This window comes from Balaenoptera borealis (assembly GCF_965194805.1).
Source record: "Balaenoptera borealis genome assembly, chromosome: 8".
In the NCBI taxonomy this organism is placed as follows: Eukaryota; Metazoa; Chordata; class Mammalia; order Artiodactyla; family Balaenopteridae; genus Balaenoptera; species Balaenoptera borealis.
In genome coordinates this window covers 97,323,387-97,328,472 of record NC_138865.1, presented here as the reverse complement: position 1 = coordinate 97,328,472, position 5,086 = coordinate 97,323,387, and the positions used below count along the sequence as shown (strand labels likewise).

Genomic DNA, 5,086 nt, shown 5'->3' with positions numbered 1-5,086 from the left:
CTCATTCATTTCACATTTTTGATGGCTAAAGGAACCCTCATTTTCACTGTACATAGGAGGAAACTGAGGCACAGGAAACCCATGTTACAAACTCAAGGTCACATAGCAAAGAAGGCTCTATACTGGAACTGAAACCTGGAAAACACGGATCCTGAGTCCAAAACCTATGCTCTCTCTACTTCACTTTACAAGTCAGAAAGAAAGATCTTTGTCCAGTGTCTATTTATTTCATAGCCTGGAAATAATATCACTAGGTTTTCTCCATATCCAGGAAAGCCTTTAGCAGTAGAACAGGAGAAACAGGATTCTGTATGGCTCCTTCAGAATAAACTATGTGATCTTTCTCTTTTCTCTTACTTTCAAGTCTCTGGGCAAGCTGATGGATGCAACCCATAGGTTCCAAGTGTTGCTGCTGCCTCAACACTCTAAAGAGACTTCTTGGAGTTCTCTAACTAGTTGGGTGGGTCCTCTCCTTCTGTTGGCTCACTTTTCTGGTCCCTTCTGTGAGCATCCTTCACAAAGTAAGTCATTCTGCAAATAAATGAATTTTCCCACCCTATCAGGTGTGCTCACAACACAATGGACAATGAAGTTCATGGTCTGCATGGTGATCCATTCTCATGTCTCACGCATTACTGTACAGGGAGTGCATACTGCACTTTGTGGTAAGGGTATGGAGTGATGTGAAAAGACTAAAAATGAAAACACAGAACCCAAATTTCCCATTTCTTTCTGAAGAAATAACCCAGAACTGCCTTGATTCCCATTCAGCAATGGGATAAATGCTTTTAAAAAAATCCTTCAAGTTTTGATGCATTTGCAAGAAGGAAGGCAACATCGTACTTTCAGACACTTGTTTCTTAAATTCAAGCTTTTAAGGATGTGTGAGAACTGACCTTGATCTCTAGGCCTGTGGTTTTCTATCTGAGCTCTGCAGAGTTCTAGGATTGCTCTGAGATCTCCAGGAGTTCTACAGTGAAGTATTCTCCACTAATTGTTGAAGGTTTACACTATGTCCTCTTGAGTTCTATGTTGGGTTCCAGATAAAATTTCTGTTTTAAAAAGTCATTCTATCTTTGGTCTCAGCAGCAGAAGCGAGATGATGAAGGGAACGTCATCGTTTGGAAAGCGTTGGAATAAGACGCACGCGTTGTGCCGCCGCTGTGGCTCTAAGGCCTACCACCTTCAGAAGTCGACCTGTGGCAAATGTGGCTACACTGCCAAGCGAAAGAGAGAGCATAACTGGAGTGCTAAAGCTAAAAGACGAAATACCACCGGCACTGGTCGAATGAGGCACCTAGAAATTGTAGACCGCACATTCAGGCATGGATTCTGTGAAGGAACCACACCTAAACCCAAGAGGGCAGCTGTTGCAGCATCCAGTTCGTCTTAATGATTAGTCATGCAATAAATGTTCTGGTTTAAAAATCAAACAAACAAAAAAGTCATTCTACTGCTTATTAGAAAAAATTGAAAATTAAAACTATAATATTCAAATTGACAGTTTAAATTAATGGCTCTGGAATGTACCTAGGGACCAATTTGTAATAGATCTGCTGACCACTAGTTTCATCAAGAAATAACTGCGGAAGCAAATAAAAATCTGGAAATATTTGCAAGATGATTGAGCAACAAACCCGCTTTTAGCTTTCTATGCCATCCATCAGGTACCACATGCCACCCATCAGGAGCCTCAGCACTTTCCTCTTGGTCACCTCCTTGGTTCCGGACCCCTTGGCCTCACTCATCCTGGCACTATGCTCCACCCTCCCACTTCTCCCCTTTCTGCCTCTTGATGCTTACTCACATTTGAGAGTTGACATTTACACTTGATCTTGATACTCAACTTAGTCTTCCCAGAGTCACAGCTTTGGCTCCCCTTAAACATGATGCAGGCTCTCTTGGCTGCCTCAGGCTGCCTTGGGTGACATGTATTCTGGGTCCATCTAACCTGTAAACTTTACCCTATAAATTAACACTGGAGGGGTCCCATTCAGCATAGCAGCTCATGAGGAATAGTAGCCAAAATATAAATAAATCTCAAAACACATGACACCAAGCTCCTACTAAAGAGAGTTATGGAGTTAAAGTTATTAATTCAACAAAGATTAACTGTGTGCCTATTATATGCCACACAATGAGCTGGGTCCTGAAGATTTAGAAGCTATGGCCTCTGCCTACAAGATGCTCACGGTGTAGTAGAAGAGACAGCATAGGGCATAACTATCTGTGAGACACTCTGAAATGTGACAAAACAAGCCTTACAGAGACACAGTCCAAACAGTTCGCCGTCATTGTAGACAAACATTCACAGTCTGGTGCCTACTCTCCTAGCCTTATTTCTTCTCTCTTTCCCAGTGCTTCCTGAGCTCTAGCCACACAAAATCCCTCCCTTTCCATGACCTTTCACAAGTCTATGCATTTGCCCAGGCTCCTTTCTCTGCTGCAATTGCTTTCTCTGCATCCTTCCTCACTGCCAAGTTCTCTCTCGCCCATCATGTAACTCATAGGTGAATGTCTCTGACAGCTAGCAAGTCCTTAATAAATCTGAACAAATAAATTAAAGGCCCAACTCAATTGTCTACCTTTCCGTGAAGCCCTCCCTGATTTTCAGAATTAGTCTGCCGCCTTCTCCGTAATCCCACAACCCTTTGTTCACATCTTCATCAAATCTTTTAATAAGCTGTACTAAAGTTATTGATTTCTGTGTCTCATGTCCCAACCAGCAGTTCCTTAAGAGTAAAGGTAAAGTCTTAGATGTCTTTGTATAGATCACTCACTTCCCTAACACCCTTACCCCTTCCCTGGAATTATCACTGCCTGATAATGTATTTTCTGCTCAATAACTGATTGATAAGGCAATAAATATAAAAAGGAATGACTGAGTCACGGGTATAAAGTATCATGCAGGCACAAAGAAGAAAGGATTCATTCTTACTAGGGATATCAGAAAAGGCTACGTAGAAAAGATGGCATAAAAATTGAGCCTTGAGAAATTATTAGAAGTGCTCCTAAAAAACAAGAGAGAGGAGGACACTCCTGGGGAGGAAAGGGTGTGGGCAAAGGTAGGGAGGAATGAAAGAATGTGACAAATTTGGGGAATGATGACTACAGTCATCTGGCTGATGGCCCCTCTGAGGAGTATAGATTTTATCATGCGTCAATGGAGAGCCACCGCAGGGGAGTGACATAGTCAGACGTGCATTCTAGGAAGATAAGTGTGGACTAATAATAGGTGAGAGATTGGAAGCCAGGTGACCCTTCGGAGGCTGTTGCACTTATCCTTGGCTAGAGGATGGATGGAGAAGATCTGGACTAAGACCGTGAATGTGGAGGTGGAGAGGAAGGATGGTTTAATAGATCTTTAGGAAATGACTCAACAGGAGCTCTAATTTTGCAGAAAAAAGAAAGAAGCCCAGACACAGAGAGAAAGGAACTGATGAGAATGTGAATTAGAAGCAGCAGAATCAGATCATCAAGTGATCTGAATGGCCAAGGCAGCAGCCTTCCCAAAGGAAATGGTACAAACTCAGAAGTCAAGGAAATGTTATCATGAGCAGGGAACCCAACCAAGGAAAAATTCACTCCACATTTTACACGAGTTACGAGACTGGTGAGGAAAGCTGGGTTCTTGGCTGAGGTTTGTATTGAGCTGATCACCAAGAGCAACACGTGCATGACTAACAACCCCATAATAGGCCCTTCCTTACGAGCTGTAATGGGAGCTGTGCTGACAGATGTGACGGGTGTTCTCAGCAATCCTTGGGGAGTGACAACTGCAGAGCTCACACACAAAAACAGGTGAGACTCACTCTTGAAACATCCTAGCTGTTGGTGTGTAAGCACGCTGGGTTCCTCAAGCATCCTGAACGTTTTCTTTGCCCATTTGGAAGGGTGATCCTAATATCTTCTTAGCTGTGAGATCTTGTGAGATCCTGACCTCCCTGCTGGGGCTCACTTTCCTTATCTGTAAAAGAGGGATAACAGTACAAGCTCCTCTGAAAGGTGATCGTGAGAAATTGATGAGAAGCTAGCTTCTCAGTAAGCTAAGAAGCACGAATAAATGTTTGGGCTTAGTAATACGAGCCAAGAACTGTACCTGGAATTTATTTCTCCATATTTCTGAGAAAAATGTGGTCTGTTTCTGTATGATTTGCGCAAACCATCCAAAGGGTTAGCAAAAAAACGTTTTTCCTGATAGAGAATAATTTCTTCTTTTAAAAGGGAAGTGATGCTCTGCTAACGGCAAATACATCAAAAAAGTTGAGTGTGGCCTTCCTGATGCCACTCAGAGACAAAGGAGAGCCACCGGCATCTGTGATGGCTCCGAATCAGCAGAAGACAAATGGAGCTGGACCACGAGGCAAGGAGAGAAGGCTTCTGGAGCACATCCCCTCTCAACATGTCCCAAAGGAATCCACCAATGGCTAGCCACATCTCTGCAAGAGCTTGGAAACTAAGACGGGAAAGAACAGCTCAGTGTCTCAAAATGTGCCACCTCTGATTAAAAATTGATACCTATGGGGAAGAATTCCAAAAATGTAGACTAGAGAGAGCTGGAGACTTTTTAAAAATTTATTCGCCAAGTTGTTTTTTCTTTGTGACAGTATCTTACGTTTAAAGTTTTGTTTAGAAAACACTTTCACTCTCTTTGTTCTATTTAGTCCTCGCACTAAACTGTGGAGATGGATATTATTGATAGTGTTATTATTCCCATGTAAGGGCTGAAGAAACTGGAGCTCAGAGTGACACACAGTCACCAGCAGGACTGTGACACCTGACTCTCAGCTCACCCTCTCCGTGTACACAACCCAACAGCAAGCTCCCCGAGTGCAGAACCATGGCTTCTATTTCCCTTAGTGCCTAACCTACTGCTCCAAATAGACACTCATGAGTACTTCCTGATTAAACTATCTTATTTGTTTGTATATGTAGTCATTCCATGCATATGTAGTGGGCACCAAATAATGCTGCTGTGGATAATGAATAACTCATATGAAAACTAAACTCTGCTTGAAACCTGGTAGGGGAGGGCATGAGGAGAAGAAAAAGCAAGAGCCCACAACCACTTTGGATTCAACCTATA

The 5,086-nt window shown here is 42.7% G+C and overlaps 1 pseudogene across 1 annotated transcript; it reads left to right on the top strand.

Annotated features, from left to right (window-relative positions):
• Positions 1–880: 880 nt before the first annotated feature.
• LOC309634277 (large ribosomal subunit protein eL37 pseudogene) lies at positions 881–4,691 on the top strand (annotated as a pseudogene). The gene has a single exon. The product of its transcript is annotated as a large ribosomal subunit protein eL37 pseudogene (transcript).
• Positions 4,692–5,086: the final 395 nt, after the last annotated feature.